General features: G+C 38.4%; 1 protein-coding gene across 2 annotated transcripts in view; it reads right to left on the reverse strand.

Annotated features, from left to right (window-relative positions):
• Csmd1 (CUB and Sushi multiple domains 1) overlaps positions 1–19,882 on the reverse strand; it is a 1,522,453-nt gene that overhangs the window by 928,026 nt on the left and 574,545 nt on the right. The window lies entirely within an intron of this gene.

A 19,882-nucleotide genomic window follows, 5' to 3' on the forward strand; every position in this document is an offset into this window, starting at 1 on the left:
TCCCCCCCCCCAGAAGGACTATCCATTGTACACAGTGAACAGAGACAAGGAAGCTTCAGAATATGCTTCTTGCCCCACATCCTTGAAGAGAAATAAAATTCCACCTTAAATATGCACCTGGTATAGATGGTAGTCTTACAGAAATACAACCAATATCCTGTCTTTAGATGTATGTACCATAAAAAGCCAACTAAATAGAAGCACAAGCAAATTCACTTATTAATATACTCCATGTTCAAAATTATAAAAGTACTTTAGAAAGCAAAGGTCATGCTGTCCCTCCATTAATATTCTCTTAGTGGACACAGAATCCGGGGTGCAGCACAATGGGTGAGGTGATTACCACAGTCCTTCCACCAAGCATGACCCTGTGCATATGGGTTATTCCCAGAGTTCTAAGTCCACATGAAGCCCCCCAGGGGAAATCTATAACCCTTTCTGAATCTTTCTGTGCACAAAGCCTCCTTACATATTAATAGTCACAAGGTCCTTCCCAGAACCAGTGACTATTGATATTAGGTAGCAAAAACAAACTAAGACCAGCTACTTAGAAGAGAGAGGATCAGAAAAACGTGACATAGAATTAAGTTTTCAAGAAACAGCACCTAAAACCATAGACATCATAAATAATTTGTTTCAAATTAGTGCTAAAGCTACTTACCTACAACAGCTTTTGATGGCAGAGTATTTTTTTGCATGCATTTTAACTAAATTAGGTCAGAAATAATTACACTCTTTCTACTGTTGTAGATTTAGATAAAATGTGTTTGCCTAAAATTTAGGTTTTGAATCTGTAATTTTCCAATAAACTGCCAGCAGAGAAAATGAGATCAGCAGGCAATGCCTCCACTCTTACCAAATGTATCACTACATTACTGAGTCGTTGTTTGGGGTGATCTTTCTGGATTGGTCACACACAGAGGAAGAAAACAGAGGTGCAGATGGATGGATTCCCACATGCATAGATGAAGCTATCAAGGAATTTGAAGTTTTACACACCCGCGGAGATGAAAAGAAATGCAAGAATTTCATAAGAAATTAAGCTGTGGCCTAATGATTAATTTCACTATAAGCCTAGGATCATTTGATGCCTTTGTTGGAACCTAGGATAGCTATAACATTAAGTTTTGTTCTGTTTTGCTTTGTTTTGGTAATGATAAAACATAAGGAAATTAAGCTTGTACTTTCCTGTGAGCTTTATCTCTCTAGACCATATTTCATGGACCTGAAAAGGGATATGCTTGCTGCTACTGAAGGAGAGAGGTAATTGCATATCTTATCTAGCTATGAACACTATGAATTAAAATAAGTATCCTGGCAAGATACCCTAGGCAGTGCAGTAGTGGCATAAATATTATGGGAATAACCAACTACTTTCTGGTTAGATTTATGGCCTGATCCATGAGATGGAACTCATATATGGCATAGTTATCAGGGAGAAGCATCTGCACCTAGACAGGTCATAGGCTGTAGTTAAGAATATGATATTATTCTGCTAAATGGATAAAGTACTAAAGTGACTCCTAATGATTTATATCTATGTGCATAGATATATTTATCTTTCAACCATCATTAGAGAACTCTTTCCCTTCAGCTGATGGCAATTAACAGAGATACTTAAATGGCCAATATGTAGAGAATAAGACTGGAATACTTTGTCTTAAATCAGGTATACATATCACAGCCAAGGTACCACTAAAAAGAGGAGGAAGTAAGACTGTAAAAGAAAGAGGTGGTGGATGACTAAAAGGAAAGAGTGCTTTCCAGACACAATAGAGAACTCACAGTGATAGTTATAGCCTCATAAGACCTGAGAAAGCTCCCTCTCAGTGTGAGAGAGGGTGGGTACCAAGTCCCACCCATACATGAGGAGCTAATGTCATTTAATTCCTGCTGGGAACTGGAGAGTCAGTTTTCTTAAAGGTGAGTCCCCTGATAGGCTGATCACTCTCTAAGGTAGGCTCTACACACAAGACAGCCAAGGGTTAACATCACTGAACTGGATGGATTGATACAAGGAGAGTTAACATAAAGATGGAGAAGTAAGGAGGTAAGGGGTCAACCTGGGAAGAGCTGGGGGTTGAGGGAGAAACAAGTAAAAATGGTCAAAATATATCATAAAAAATCCTCAAAGAATTAATAAAAAATGTTGCCTTAAAAATTGGTGATGACAGTACTGCCAAATTTCAGTTTATAATCATGAGTATGAAACATGTAGCACAAATAGAACAAAATGTCACAAGAAGTAAGATCATTTATCACATTTTCGTGTTTAAAAGAAATATTTCAAGAGTTTACCTCTTGAAGGGTATATCCCTGAATACATAAAAACGTGTTTTCATGCATGAAAGGATAATTTATTAAATCACAATGGAAATTTTTGACCCAGTCCACAAATGCTTGTGAGGATAAATCATTTCTAGTTTCCCCTTTCATGTCAAGTCATGAAATAGCTCTGTTACTGAATAAATAGATGAAATTGTGGTTCATGTCAAATAGTCTCTGAAACTCTTTGAAGATGGCTTGTTTCTTAGTTTTTAATCTCCTTCTTTATCTTTCATGGAAAGTTCGAACTACATTTTCTAAGAGGATAAGTAAAAATAAGCAGCAGAAATTTCTCAGTTCAATTTTTTTAGTTAAGTAATACATTCATTTTTAGTATATTTCTAACCCACTTGTCATGAATGTCTAATTAATCTTGCTTGGATATTTTAGCTGGCAACCATAATGAAGATCTATGATTAGAGGTTATTGGTGTAAGGTATACAAGCATTCAGCTAAGAGGTAGGACCTACAGTTACATCATCAGCAGTCAAATCTCAACACCTTGGTAGATAGCAGAATCTCTCTGCACTTTTATTTCTCATGTGGCACTGATGTTAGTCCCCTCTCCTGTGCCTTTTGTACAGAACTGCTAAAGCTACACTCTATATCATGTGCTCACCATCTTGTCACATGTTCAGAACCTGCTGTTGGTCCATCTGCAATATTCTGTTTGCACAGAGAATTCCATTTTCTTTTGGAATACATGGCAGCTTGCTCCTACCAGTGTTGAGGATGACAGCACACCTTGTCTTATTGTAATCAACATTGCATTGCACTTTAGAGGCAATTACAGAATAACTGTGAAGCACAACTTAATCCTAGCACGTATTTCACTTATAGTGCTAAGAATATCCAATAGCCTCTTCTGTTGAGTTACAAGAAACGTTAACACCTAGAAGTGTACAATGCAAAGTTGAGCATCAATAAAATGGTAGGAAAAATATTTTATGATGTATACCAGATGCAGGAGCCAATCAGTGCTAGGCACAGTTCTGGGATTCTTCCAATGGCTGCCACCAACTACGATTTCTGAGAGGACACAGCTGACATATGTGGTAAGGAGAAGTGAATTTTGCTCACTTTTTGTGTGTCTAATTCATAAGCATGTTCAGTACCTGCTGTTAGTCCATCTGCAGTATTCCATTTGCACAGACCTCTTCATTTTCATTTGGAATGCAATGGAAAATTTAAAGTTTTTAAAATTATATATTTACATGGGTGGTGCACATGACTGCAGTTCAATGAGATCAGAAGAGGACATCAGATTCTCTAGAACTGAGATGATATATATCCATGAGCCACTTGGTGTGGGTGGTAGGACACAAACCCAGGTCTTCTTGCAGAGTAGTAAATGCTTGTAACTATTGAGTTAAAATCTCAACACCTTGGTAGATAGCAGAATCTCTCTGCACTTTTATTTCTCATGTGGCACTGATGTTAGTCCCCTCCCCTGTGCCTTTTGTACAGAACTGCTAAAGCTACACTCTATGTCATGTGCTCACCATCTTGTCACTTGTTCAGGGATTTCTCCATGAGATTTCTCCAGCCTCTAAGTGAAGATTTTTAAACATACTCAACTTGGTCAAAGTTTATCTTGTGTCCCAGAACATCAAATGCAACACTGACAGATTCTGAGCTTAATTTTAGTGCATGAATTGGAAGTTTCAGTCATATAGCCTTTATAGGATCATCTGTTTATGCACTTCATACATGGTGGTAACTGCTCTGTTACCACCCTCTATTTAAGATGGCTTCCTTCTATTTAAGATTTACCACTGTGAACTCACCTCAGATTGAATCCAGTGGTTCTAAGACACATATCAAGTGCAATATCAACAGGTGACACATTGCACAGCCTGTGTTTCTAAATTGCCTTAACAATTTAGAACAATTGATGGTAACAAGACATCAGACATTGCTGGAGCTTCTGTTACTTGAGGAAACATTGCCTCTCTCAACAAAATTTCTATGGGTCTTAGATTGAATCACAGATTTCATCCTTGGCTAACTGGACTATCCAAGAGGAATGCTCAAATATTTCCCTAAGCAATGGTTCCCTATATGTTGGTCATACACATTTCCACTGGTTGCCATAAAATGACTTTCTCTGAGCACTTTCTGAAACAGTGGTACTGATAGTGGAAGGCGTGACCTCCACCTTATAAAGAGAATACATTGTTTAGTAAAAGATTGAGTTTTACAAGCTGCATTTTGTCTGACTCCTACCTCTAGTTTCCAAGTTTAACTTGTGCCTGTTTCAGTTTTTTAAATTGGTGTTGCTGAGTGAATATAGATGCTATTGAAGTGCTGGAGCGGCCCCCCGCCCCCTTGTGTTTCATTCACAACAGGAGCAGAAGGCTTAGAAGATGCATGTTTAGGTGCTGTGGTTTCACTGTGGAGGTTAAAGGACTCACTATTAAGGTTTCACATGAAAGACCAAAGGAACATGACCAGATTGCTTCCTGTGTACAGCACAGCATTCTGCACGTACAGTTTCACAAGATGGTCACAGACAGATGTGGGATAGAATGCCATACCACAAACACTAAACCTGCAGCAGATCCAGGATCAAGAACTTCAGGGATTCCGGCTACATGAGAAGGTGTCTATGTTTTAAACTCATAAATTAAAGGTCCCGAGGAAAAAAATTCTTGAAAATGAAAAGCTGTGCAGAAATGAGAGCTATTTTGCAAACTCTTTCTAACAAGAATTTTCTCCCACAGATTTATTCATATCGAGTGAGAATATGATTAGGTACATCTATGTGAAAATATAGCTCAGCACCAAATGTTGAACCCTAAAATGTTTCAATCAATGAGAAAGTTAAAGCAATATTTTGGTAGGAAGTATCTGAGATAAGGTTATATCAGATTACAGAGCTGGTTTTAGAAAGAGATTAGGCAAATTCATGAATCAATCTATATCTCAGTTATGACTATAGTGAACATGGAAGCTTTAATCCTATGTAAACTAAAATACAGGACTCCATGACAGCATCTAGTCACTATTATCTTGGGTTGAGGTGCTGTAAGATAGGACGAAGGAATAAGTGTGACCGGCAAGCAGAATGTCTGTCTCTGTGCTCACAGATTGCTCTACAAGTTGTTTATGGGACAAAAGACTTGACATCACGTTTTAATTGTGGTAAAACTACATTGTGCTTCTATGCAGCTGCTGGGAAACATGACAGCACTCACCACAGGCCCTTGTCTGCCCAAATAGAACCTCTGTTCCCACACGGGAACCACAGATCACAGGTACATGTTTGTGGTTCTTGTATTAAGGTGAGATCTTCTAAAAGGTTTTGAACACGTAGCGAGCTCCCAGTGCTGGATAAGATCCAGTGATAGACACCCAAGGTCATGGAATATCTCACCAGCTCCATGCTCATATTGTTCTTGACTCACTAGTTCTCAGGCCCACTCATCAGCCTTTCATTATGAACAGAGGAAGGGACTTCAGGCTTATGTCCATGTATATACATGTAACTGTGTCAATATATGGATATATGGGATAAGTATAATCTCAGGTAAGCATTTTTATACACACTTCCTCTAGAGACTGCTCTTGCCATCTTCACCGAATGTACCAAACACAAGGGGCTGGATCTGAACTCTGCACATGGCAACCTGCTCAAGAAAAGTTCACGATGTGGGTTGGTCATCACTAGGAAACTCAGGAGTGAGTGGTTGACTTTGTTATTCACAGCAGATTTCAGTGTAGGGTTTCCAGGGGAAAAGCCTAATGACACACAAGGTTGAGGTAGGAGACAAGGCAGCAATGCCTGACTACACATCTCTGGTGATAAAAAGAGACCTCGTGTTTGCCGGTATCTCTCAGTGACAATGAATCAGAAACAGATGGCACCAGTACCAACAGCATGTGTCCTGTACATTCTTCAATAGGCCCAAACACAAATCACCAGACAGGCACATTTGGGCAGACATGTCAAAGATAGCTCATCCTTACACAGGCCTATCATCTGTAGCTTCCACTGTCTAGAACACTGGCTACAGCCGGAATGAGAGGCGTCATCTGAGTCAGGAAAGAAATGGCACAGCTCCTATGACCCTCCTTGTATAGCTCAAAACTGCTTTCTGTTCTCAATATTATAGGCATGTGGTTGGAAGTGTGGACTTGTATTAAGAAATGATAATGTATTTTTAATCAAGAATATCCCCATCAAGAGGTTTCCTCCCCCTCTTTTGTCTAATGGGTAATTAACTTTGAATTCATAACATTTGCTCACACTTTTCATCATAGTTTGATATATAAAATTACTTTGGGGGGGGAGTGGCAACTTGATTACACTGTAGCAAATTAAAAATAGTAATTTCCAATAAGAAAACATGAACAGAAAGTGTACACCTAATTTTCCATGCCTTCCCTGAATTTGAAAATAAAATCAAACTTTGGTGTAGATATACAAACAAGAACAGAAGGAAAACTGATCAAGTGTATTCTTCTTCATCTATTCTTTGTTATACCCTACATATCTGTGGAGAGAAAAGAAATATATGCAAACACTTTTTACACTGGTTACATTTGCATATAAATATAATTAATACCACAGTCTACATGTATTTTTAACAAGATGTCTAGGTGACATGTGTTGATAATAGTGGCTAAGATGTCAGACTCCCTCAGGGGCTGCACCCGTAAGGCTAAGCCTGCCTGGGGTAGACCAGACTGTTATGGGTGTCATTGACTTAAGGACATGCCATACTGACTGCATAAAAACAAAAGAGATTGCTGAAAGCAGTGTTGATAGCACAAATTTAATTGTTTTCAGATGAAATTGAATATATTACTCACATATGAACATTGCCTTATTTTACACCTGTTTACGTGAACGATTATGTCTCTGGAAAGAAAGGTATTTTTTGCTGCTTTTCATAATTTATAATCTAAAGGAGAGGTATGTAAATTTCCAAAAGGATATTGAAAATTGATAATAGAATTTAGTGTTGATTTTTATCTCTCAACTGATTGAAGTCAGTAAGAAATGTTCGATCCTTCTGTTGCCCCAGGTTGCTTTTAAGCAAGGGGTGAGATTGGACCTGCTGGAAGGTACAGTCCGTTACTGACCGATAGGTGGCGCTAGGCCCTCAGAAAGCATCTGCTCATTCTGTGAGTTTCAGATTAAATGTGAATAGATAGAATCTTATATAATCGATGTGGACATAACTTACCTACCTCAAGTATGATATCTGAACTACCAAAAGCCTAAACAACACTGGAACAGAAGAGCGAAAGAGAGACGGATAAATGATGGCAACTTAAAAGCCCGTGAGGCCGTAGAACTAAACTGCTGCAGAGAGCTTCGTCCGGCCAGGTGGTCGTCACTAAAGCAACGCTTTAAATTCATGTATTCAAAGTTGTGAAATTAAAACGTGTGAATTTGAGAATAGCATATCCCGTTACCAGGTCGCAGATTCACACGGAGTTTGCCTGAAGTGGTCAGCAAGGAGATGCCCTTAGGATGTAAATGGGATTGACCCAGACGGTGGTAATCAGAGGGAGATGAGTTAGGATATTGTGCACCTCTCAGCGCTGTTTGTTTGTGTAGCCGGCAGGAAAGGAGCTGGCTTGTGACAGCACGGTAACAGCTCATTTATAACCTCACACATTTAATTACTGTGGAGATAGCTTGTTTAAATGATAATATTCTCAGAGATTTCTGTAGTAATTAAACTTCATATTGGAGTCAGATATGTATCAGATTCAATGAAGAATCATCTAAGATCTGACAAGCGCTTTCACTTTCCAAGGTTCAGAATGCATTTTAATCAATGGTGTGTGTGTGTGTGTGTGTGTGTGTGTGTGAATGTGTGTGCGTGTGTGCAAGCGCTCCACAGTTTCTTGTTTGCTACATAAATATTTGAATTGCAAATAAACACCCCATGGTTTTTAAGACACTTATTTTCATCGTTTTCTTTCCATTTCCTTTTCTTCTTTCCAATCTTTCTTCCCTGCCTCCATTCCTTCCTCCTTTCTCTTCTCCCTGCTGGGGGTTGACCTAGGGCCTTGAGCATGCTAGGAAAGGGAGTCAGATTGAATTGTATCCCCTCTTTTCTATTTTGAGATAGCTTCTCACTAAGTAAAATACTCATTTCTCCTTAGATAATGTATTTTTCCTATTTAAAACAATAAATTTCCTCTCTCTCTCTCTCTCTCTCTCTCTCTCTCTCTCTCTCTCTATCTCTCTCTCTGTCTGTCTGTCTGTCTGTCTCTCTCCCTCATGAATGTGCAGGCATGCACAGCGTGGCACATCCACCGAACCATCTCTCTAGGTTTTTCTCCATTTTTAAAATGCCTGACAATGAGATTCAGGCTTTTTTTAATGGAACGCTTATGTTGTATAGCAGATTTTTAAAGTTCCTATTGGTAATTATGGATGAAATGCTTTATAAAAAAACTAGTTTAGGCTTGAAAGTCTTTCAAATTTATTTTTCAATTATTTATAGAAATGGTTTTTCTACACTTACATTGTAGATACCCACAAAGCTTCTACAAACATTGTACATGGAAGAGATTTTTTATGCAAATGATCCACACTGGAAGGCATCTGATTGTGTTAATTTCTTGCAGTTTGAGCCATCCTTATTCTCCTCATGCAGAAACACAAATGTCCTCACCAAAGAGTGAATGCAGGTGGATCATGAACTGAATTCATTAGCAGAGCAGAGTCTTGCATTTGAGTACAAATGCTTCCCTCATGTAAATTACTTTTTGCACTTTATTCCCTCCCAATTGCTGCATATATATTTCTGGTTTTCTGCCCAGTGTATTTTACGAAGGAGAACATATTGCAGAACTAACATTTAACAGAGTTCTAAAGCTGCAACACACAGACAAGGAAACTGAGTCACCAAGTTGGCTCCCAGCTTCCATAAGACATACAGCTGGCTAATGTCAAATGAGTAGACCTAGCACCATGTCTGGTCTGTACATTCCTCATTTGTTTGCAGAAAGTAACTTTAAAATAATTTCTAAGAAATTCATTAATGCTTAAGTATATTAAAATCTCCAGGAAATAAACCAAATCATGATAGTATTTATTCACCAAGTAAAACTCAAGCCCTGCAGAAAATCTAATGGCCGCCACTCTGCTCTGATCTTTTATCTATTAGTACAAAATTCTCTTCCCAGAACTCCTGAGATCTAGACACATCACTACTCAGCACGTCCACATCTTTCATGAGAGCCGCGCAGTCAGAGGAAGCTTCTGAGTCACCTCTTGATGTGAGATTTTTCTCATGTGCGGCTTTGGGCTTTGGTCGACTTTGTTGTCAAGGACATGTTAGGCTCTGGGTAAAGGTGCTTTCTATATGCAGAAGCCAACAAGGACTAAGCAAGCTAAGCAGAGTACTGACCATTCTGTAGGCAGGAGAGGACATTCAAATTTCAAATGTAGAACAAATGTCTTATAAAAGTGGATGGGGGTGGGGGTGGACAGGGCTTCCGGGCACACGCAGGACAGGTACACAAGAAAATGGTCTATCCAGGACAGGGCTGAGCCCAATGTGTTTCACATACTGCAAGGTAGGAGGAAGGCAAGAAAATAAAACAGGTTACAATATGTTTTTATGACTCTGAGAACATGGAGACTGGCAGAATCCTGGGGTTCAGTAGTCATCCAGTCTAGCAACTGTGGCAAGCCCCAGGCCAGCAAGAGACCCTGCCACATAAAGCAAGGCAGATGACTTCTGAGAAAGGAGACCTCATATTAACCTCTATTCTCCACATAAATATGCACATGTATGCATGTGCGTCCAGACACATCCACTCAAACAACTCTCACAAACACACACCCAGAAACACACACACACACACACACACACGCACGCACGCATGCACACACACACACACACACACGCATGCACACACACACACACATATTTTTATGTCTTCATGTCTGCAGAGCTCAAACTTCTTTAACTTATTAACTGTAAGACCCTGGGCAAAGGTTTTAGACCTCGTTGGACCACAGTCTCTTATGTTTATAATTAGACCTGTTGCACATTTAATGTAACCCTTACATAAGTATGTTGAGCAATGCCGATCTAAGGGATATATTGGGTATTACCATTGCCGTTGTGTAGACATACTCTTACAAATGAAGGGTTCTGAGAACTTTCTCTTTAACCACATAGATCGCATTTTCATTTATATTTCCATGCCACCAAGAAATGGCGGTGTTAAAATTCAGTATGCTTGTATCCAATCTAGTTCCATTACACAGCTGACAAGCTACACCATTAAATGGCAGTCCGTTCTTATTTAAATAATCACGTTACACTTTGAAGCCACGTGCTTTCCTTTCCTTTATATTCTGCATGTGAAACCCATCTGAAATGAAACCTCAAACCAATGACAGGGCTGGATTTTTTTTGGCTGTAGTTCTTGAGCCAATTTTATCAGTGGAATTATCCAGATAAAATGATTAATTCTGGATGATTGGGCGATGTAGAGGAAGTGAGTTCTGCATGCAGATGCAGATTGAGACAAATTCCTGGACAGGGATCTGAAGGACAGGGCTCCACTCTGCGGATGAGCAGGTTTTAATGGTGCTGATGAGGGGCTCAAGCAACTGGGAAGTATCAGTTATGAACCAATTCTGGCTGCTCTAATCTCGAGAGAAGTGGTTCACAACCCTCCTAATGCTATGACCCTTTAATACAGATTCTCATATGTAGTGATTCCCAACCATAAAATTATTTCATTGCTGCTTCATAATTGTAATTTTGCTATGGTTATGGTTTGTACTGTGAATATCTGTGTTTTCTGGTGGTCTTAGGAAACACCGAGAAAGGGTCATTCCACCCCTAGGTTGGTCACTACTGTTCTGTGATATCAATGAGGTTTTCTCACTCAGTACTACAGCCAGGCCTTGGCTACTGCTGGTCTCATTAAGGTTCTGGAGAGGGGTGTGTCAGTGCTGAGCTGTGGAGCACAGCATCTCGCCTCTTCCCACTATGCCCTGCTAATTTCAGATTGGAACATGCGTCCTGGGCTATTTTAACCAGGAACACCATCTATTTGTGGTTCCTTCCTGCTTGTAAGGTGATCCAACTGTGCTGATGGAAATAAGTTCTGTACAGCTCCTTAAGCAGGCCTGCTGCTGCACTACAATTACACGTGAGGGCTGAGTCACCTTTGCCAACTGACATGGAAAGGAGGTCCTCTGGCCTGGCTCCAGTGAATTAAAGGGTAGGTCTCCAAGCCCAAAAATTCATAGGGAAATGGTATTCCTCATACGGTTTCTCAGTACATTGATGAAAAGTTCACATATATTGTTAGCTTTTCTTGGTTGTATAAATGAAATCAGAAGGATGCTAAGGCTGCTCCTAATTTTATAGTCTAGTTCTCCTCCAAAACTCAGCTCTATTTTCTGGCCCTGTGTTTTACCAGGGTGTTATTCTTATTTAGCAAGAGCTGACTGTTTCTAGGGACAATGACGCTTGTGAATATGAGACAATTTGGTATCCCACTAATAGTGCTTCTCCTCTACCTTAATTCAAAGCCACTATTGTCCAGAAATGTCTTCAGTTAAGACAAGAAGGAGGAAAATGAAGATGGGATGTACTTGATTGCAAGCATAGTCATTGAATTCACATCTCTTTGAAAGGGCAGATAAGACAAGATGTAAAGGCCCTTCTCAATGGCTCTGTGGTGTTGTTATTGGGAGAGAGTATAGACCCCAGAAGCAGTGTTTCTGGAAGCAAGTTCTGGGTGGTATCAGTGCTGGCTTCACCACTGTGAACACTTTACTTGGTGACCCTACATTTAGCTCTGTTCAGTGAAATAGCATACAATTGCTTCCATCTCATAGGAATAAGGAAAGAATCAAACCAAAGAACCCTGACAGGCATCTTGTCTTGTCCCAGGTAAACCTTACAAGTCACACACAAGTCTCCTATTCCATCATCTCTTTGGCAGGAAATGTTTCCTAGCATCCATCTTTAGCTTCTGGTACTGTTGCTTCTTAGCTAGGTATGGTGCATCAGTGACATAATACCCATTTTATTCCACTACAGATGTTATTGGAGTTGGAGATATCACTTGCTGGATTCTTTAAAGTCCAAGAATACAAACCCCCATAGAAGCAGTGCTGAGACGTTGGAGCTGTCATTCACACTGAATGATTAAATTTCATTTCAAAAGTGGGACATTGATTCAGACAATGATGATACCTAAGGCTTAATAATGCAGGGAAGGAAGTTTGTTTCTTTTCCATAGGAATGAGGACTAGAAGAATTCATAATGGAATCTACGGAGAGGAAATGCACACAATTTAAAAACTTTAATTTCACCCACAAGCTCATTAGAAGTCTTGTTTCTACTTCCTGCCTAGAAACTTCTAGAGTCTCTCCTCATACGGGAATGGAATTCATGTTTCTGAGTATATGTTTATTTCCGGAGAAATCAGTGACATCTCGAAATTGACTTTCCTTTTGCCTTTTCAAGACTATAAATCCACAGAGAGCAAAATGTGAAAATCTGGACATTCTTCATTCTCAGTATTAAAATCTACAAGCAGAGGACATGGCTGTCTCTGGAACTGCAGTGTATGAGACATGCAAGCTGCAAGGTCCTGTTACTGTGGGATCTGTTTGGGATTGGGAGTAAATGTGCAGGCTCACTTTGCACTCCAGGTTGCTGGCTAAGAACTTCATATGAATGCAGTTTAATGCACTTTCAGTGGTTTTGCTTCTTCAAAGTACTGCCGGAAAGGAACAAAGTCAAAGAGATTCCCAAAGTCATAGAACAAGCCAACAGAGTGAGCTGGGATAGGGGCATCTCTACTGGCCTCACTCTACCCCTAGGAATGTATTTTGGGGAGTATCTGTCAGCTCCTGGATGATATAGCGCAGTATTGGGACTTCTGAGATACTCTCAAACCACCAACTTTTTTATGGCATTTTGAGTTGTCCAGCCTCTCTCTACCCAGGTATCAGATATGGAGACCACGTGGAAATAAAACACAGAGTCTAATTCAGAATTTTCTATCATACTATCAAGTTTTTTCCAGTGGCAAAAAGTTCAAATAGGGCATACATACCTACCTTTATTCTTATTAAGTCTTAATTTTTTTTTTTTAATTTTCCTGGCTTTCCCTATCAGAGTAGTGTTCGAATAGAGATGAAGGCTGTGGAGAGGGCAAGCCATGGCTATTACAAAAGGCTCTCAGGTACTAACAGATACCAGAAATTGTGTCCTTAAAATTAAAGGACATATGTATGGCTGTCTGAACATAGTTGGGTCACTTGCGGTTTGAGTCAAGGTGTCAGGACACCAAATTGCCCATACCAAAACTCTCTACAGAATTTTGTAGCTATGTTACACTCTTGTAGTAGTTTATAAGGTAAGTCTCCCATAGCATTATTCAGATGGCTGTGTTACTACTTGCCTAGTGAGTCTACATGTCCACTCACAGGGCTCAAGGTGAAGTTCCATCATGTCACTAAAATGGGGATATAGGGATACTATGAAACACAAGAATGTTAAATATTCATTCCCTGAGATAGCTAATCTTTGTTGTCCCTTTGACTGATTTTCAATCAGCCAGATGACTGGCTGTGAGGGTATTTTTAGAAGAGCTTAACTGAGAAAGGAAGACCCTCACTGTATTTGAGTGGCACCATTCCATGTACTGTGTCTTTATTAGGGTACCTATTGCTGTGATAAAACAACATGACTCTAAGCAACTTGGGGGAGGAAGATATTTATGTGATTATAGTTTTATAACACAGTCTATCACTTAGGGAAGTTATGAACTCAAGGCAGGAATTTGAAAGCAGAAACTGAAGCAGAAAATATGAAGGGGTGATTCTTATTGACTTGCTTCTTGTGGCTTTCTCAGTCTGCTTTCTTATAGCACCCAGGGCCACTTGCCCAGGGCTGTGTGGAATGCTGATGGTGAGCTGGGCCCTCCTACATCAATCTTCCATCAAGAAATCATTCTACAGACTTACCTACAGGCCTATCGGGTAGAAGCATTTCTCATTTTGGGGTTTTCTCTTTCCACAAAACTCCAGCCTGTATCAAGTTGACATAAAGTAGCCTTCAAGGTCATTTAATGAAAGGTTGAAGGGGAACATTTGATCACCAGTTCTCATTTCATTCTTCCTCCTGGTTGGAGGCACAATGAGATCAGTTGCTACCATGCCTTCCCCACCATGATTGACTGTAACCCCTCAAGCCACGAAGATGCTTTATCAGACAGTTTGTCACAGAAATAGAAAAGCAATACATCATGTCTAACAATTTTTAAAGACTTCAATTTAATACTAGGCCATCAAATGACACAAGTTGTTTTGTAGCTACATAAAATTGTAATGGGCATAAAACTAAATTCAAAAATACAGTGTCATCTTCTATCTACTCAAACCATAACTTCTATTTTTAAAATAAAAAATAATGTACAGGAAGACAATAGTGAAATCAATTATCTTTGATACAGCAATAAAAGGTAAATTCCTGAAGTAAGTTGAATAGATCACTCCAATTCTCTTAGAAACCACAGTGCAGAGATAGATGATGCTGTTGCTGTTAGTCGGTTTATGGTACAGATACTGTATCTTCCTGGTTTCTAGGTAACACCCACTAATTCTGCACATGTAAGCTCTTTATCATCTCCCAGGAAGCTTCCTGAGATGGTTTTACCTATGCCATCTTTTCCAACATACATGCTGTAATAATCACATAATATGTAAAACACATTTCAATAAAGGCTGAGTTCACTAAATATCTGCACCCCTGTTTCTTTTTGTAAATTCCCTAATGACCTTTTCATTCTGTAGAAACCTTTATACGCATTGACATACTTCCCCTTCCCCCAACAGATGTACATATTTTTTTGAATCTTAAAATAAAAATTAAAAAAAATACCTTAAAAGAAGATGGATGAAAGCTACTTCTCTGACTTATAGAGAAAGGAGAACTGGATGTGAAGATCAAGGGATGTAGGTCACTGTCCCTCTAAGCCCCATATATTGAGTCATCAGGAACTCAAGAATTCAAATGTATAAAATTTTTGTTGCTAAGAATCACAGTCACATTATAGCCTGGATTTAAGTAGCAATTTCAATTAGAGAGTATTAGATAATTTATAAAACTTAGTATTTTACCTTCCCACCCGGACTTTCACTCAGAATGTGTGGTCTGTACATTAAATTTTCTTGAGGCAAAAAAAAAATAATCATAGCTTTTAATTTACCAAAAAAGGTCATTTGAAATCAATGTGGAAATTCTCTTCTGTGACCAAGACTCCTGCACTGTGAAAGCTCCATAATTCCAGGAGAAAAATCACAACTTCCACTAGACAACTATTCAACTCCCCCCTCCACAGAACTAGGAGCAGTGCAATTTCATCTTTATCCAATGAGTTCAGTAAAAGTATATGCTGTGATGTCAAAACAAGAGATCTTTGGAACCACTATACAAAACATTATGATCCAAGTTGAAAACCGAATTTTTATATTTCATTTTGTGTAGTGAAAATCCAGCTTTAAAGATTTCTAGGTTAGGCCCATGTACTTCTTCAATTAATACAGTGTGTGTGGAGGTAGGTGTTCTATGTTCTCTCTTGTGGTGGCTCCAAACTATAGGACTAGAATTCTAATGAGAGACAGAAGCTTCGAAGTAATAACATTCTTGTGAATTTATGCTAGTGCCAAGTAAGAAATACATGAGTAATGAAAGGGGTAAATGTGGATGTGAAGCCTAGTAAAGAACACAAGTAGGATAATGAGGACTCACACAACTTTCCCTTCATGTAAAATAATATTAAAATGGATGCAGGAGACAAACATCTTGTATCCACTGTGATGTTTCCAGATTCAAAACACAGCCACTCTAGTACAGGTGATGATGACAGGCTATAGATAGATACCAAGCTTCTTTAGACCATAGATTCTATGTTGACTATGATCCTTTTCTCTCATAAAATCCAATGGTTTTCTCTTTACAAATGCGAAGACTTCCACTTGAGGAGTATCAAAGCTAATATGGAGTTTTTCCCTTATGATGCTGGCTTTCCAGGTGATGTTGTTCTTTCTAAAATGGCATCCTCTACATAGGACTATCTGAATGGCATAGGCTTCCTCACTCTGTAGGTGACAAAATTCATAAAGCCACCCCAGTCAGTTGTATGCAGACATAGATTTACAGAGGCCAGTGATTTTTAAGGGCTCATCTTTGAGAAGACAAAGGACTCTTTAATTCTTATGTATCATACAAAAACAGATGTCATTTTCAAAACTATCGAGTACTGTAAATTTAACCTTTTTCTTAAGCTTAATTTATATTCAGGTTGGGGTAGATATTTCATACCAGTGATAGATAACATGTTTTTTTATTTGTGGGAAAGCAAAGTACAAAGCTTGTAGGCATAGAGGATAACCACACAGTGTTTGGAATGCCATACAGATGACAACATTTATTTGTTTTTTTTTTTTTTTAATTGGGTAAAATTTTGCCTTACCAGCTTCAGTTAGATCATAGATTTTATTTTTTATTTATTTTTATTAATCATTTTGTTTACATTTCAAATGATATCCCCCTTTCTGCTTATCTCTAGATCATAAATCTTTTAGTGGATATTTTTGTTATTGTGGATTATTTTTTCCTTTCTCTTAAAGAGTTTTAAGGAAGTGGGTTCATTAATATAATAGATTAATATTTATAAACCCTCACTAATGTTATATATTAGTAACAATTAATTATTTTTACATGGAATGAGTTAGATTGGTTATATCAGCCAATTGACATATGTCATTTAAAATACTCAGAAAGACTCCAAAGGCACCATACCTATGACAAACCATTGATACCATTTGTCCACTTTAGTGATATTTAAAATAAGGACAGAAATAGAGAGAAAGAACTTGACAAGACAATTTCAAAGGCCAAAGTTTCAAAACCACTGGCTCCATTAGTGATTAGACTCTCCTGCATTCCCAACCACTTCTGAAAATATTTGCCCTTGAGACACCAGCACAATGACGTATGCAGTAGGAATTCTCAATCTCAGGAAAGTAACTAGATTTTAGGGCATATGCTCAGGTGCTCTCTGTGTGGAGTTTTCTTTTTTATTATAACTTTTTTTCGGGAAAGTCATTGTGCATTATGATAGTTTCACAAACATAGTTTTAGTAAGTATGGCATAGATTTTGATTTATCATGACCCTTCCTTTCTCTTTTATCTTCATCTTGATTTCAGTCTCATTTCTGATTTCTTGTACACACACACACACACACACACACACACACACTTAAACATTTATGTATAATATAGAATCTAGAAATGAGACATTTTTTTTATTCTATCTCATCTGAACAGGACAGTCTCTAGCTTCATCCATTTTTCCAGCAAATGACAGAATTTTGTTTTTTGTAGCCCAATGAGACTCCTCCATGTATAGACGTCACATTTTTTTTCCCCATTTGCTCATCTGCCAATGACTCTGAATCATGCTGCAGTAAACACAGACATCCTGGTATCTCTGTGGCAATTCTGCTTACTATTCTCTAGGTAAACACCCAGGGGCAGTGTGCTTGGATCATTGGTAGTCTTATTTTTAATAATTTGAGGCAGCTCCATGCTGACTTCCACAGAGTCTGGAATAATTTATAATCTCCCCTATCAGCGTCATACAAGGGCTCTTTATTTTTCTCTCTGTATTCTCACCAAAATTTGTTTTTGCTACTTTTCTTTATGATCGCTATTTCCACCATGCTGAATGAGATCACAATGCTGTTATAATTGGTCTTTTCCCGATGGCCAAAAAGGTTGAACATACTTCCTGTTTGCTGGCCCACTTTTGAACAATTGAAGTTTGCAATAGCCTATAGGACCAAAATGGCCTATTTCAGAAAAAAAAATTCGGAACAAATTTGTTTAGCTGTATTTTTTGTACTATTTTTTTTAAGTGGCATAGCCCTACACATCATATTCTTCAAACCTTATTTTATTTTTAGCTGCATAATGTGCCCATTTTAAAACCTTCTAATAATAAGTTTTTGTATGAACAGCAATACTGAACCTTGCACATTTAGGAAAAACAAATTTAAGTAAAGTTACCAATCAATTTTAAATACAACTAATATAAACTATGTAAAATATAGTTTACCTCATTTTATCAGTTATAGGGCTTCCTGATATGTATATTTCTCAAGTCTCACATTGGCCCTCTGAGGTCTATTTTATAAGTATGGAACTGAAGCTCCAGTTGATTAACCAATATCTAGTCTAGAACTATATGTCAAAGTCATAGCCTCATCAAGTTCTCAGAGTCCAAGGTCTTCCCCCAACCCAAGAAAGAGAAGTGCACATTTAGCATCCTTGGGTACAGCTGTTTGAGAAGGTCTGAATGTGGTTTTATAAGAGTTCATGAAACAGTATGAAACTGAATTTTAGAGGAGTTTTGTAAGGCAGTTGTTAGGATGTGATGTTGATTGGGTTTATAGAACCATTCCCTTTTGCTCAAGACATTGGACCATTTCTCAATGACACCATGTGAGTAAAGATGGTTTCCCAAGATATCAAGGTGGCTCATGGAGCTTTGTGGATGTTCCCCCAGATACTGCAAGACCTAAGGTCTCTCACTGGGAAGCATGGCCTGCTTCTAGATGATGCAATGGGAGACACTACAATCAGGCAATCAAGAAAAATGAGAGCTAGGAAAAGCTAGTTGCTTTTGTCCCTAGATTTGCTTTCAATGGTAGAGTAGAGTTTATTATCCATTTGGTCTTGTGTTCATCTTTGTTCCCCTTGATCTCTCTTTTTGATGAACAACTTTTCTTTATACTTCAAAGCAAAATGCCTCAATTGCAAAGAAAGATCATTGAAACATGAATCTCTATCAATTTTGTATTAGCTACTTCTCTTATTATTATGGTAAAATGGCTGATAAAATCAAATCAAGGGTAGAAAGATTTATTTGGGCTTAGGGAGGAAGATATAGCTCCTCACTGCAGGGAAGGTTTGGTGTTGGTAGCAGGAGCATGATACAGCTGCTCACATATTTTATCTGTAATTAGGAAGTAGAGAATGATGAAAGCTTTCTTCTCAACCTTAATTCCTCCTCTTTTTAAAGCATAGACCCCACTCTCTCCAATCCACAGAATGGTGCTGCACACATTCAGGTGGACCTTCCTATTGAGCTAAATCTTTCTAGATTGTCAAAAATCTCATTTTAAATGTTACTTTCAACAGTCCAGTAATGACATCTTATCATGAAGATGTGTCTGAATGTATTAACAAGTATTTTAAATATATTATAATAGAAAAGTCATGACAATGTTGAAATACATGAAAATAATATCAACACAAAGATATTGTTAAAATACAAAATGTTCCAAGTCAGAATTCTGTTTTCAAGATTTATTCATTTATTTTGTTAGTACACTGTTGCTCTCTTCAGAAATACCAGAAGGGGGCATCAGGTTTCACTACAGATGGTTGTGAGCCATCATTTTGTTGCTGGGAATTGAACTCATGACCTCTGGAAGACCAGTCAGTGCTCTTAACCACTAAACCGTCTCTCCAGCC

Source organism: Arvicanthis niloticus, chromosome 16 (assembly GCF_011762505.2).
Source record: "Arvicanthis niloticus isolate mArvNil1 chromosome 16, mArvNil1.pat.X, whole genome shotgun sequence".
Lineage (NCBI taxonomy): Eukaryota > Metazoa > Chordata > Mammalia > Rodentia > Muridae > Arvicanthis > Arvicanthis niloticus.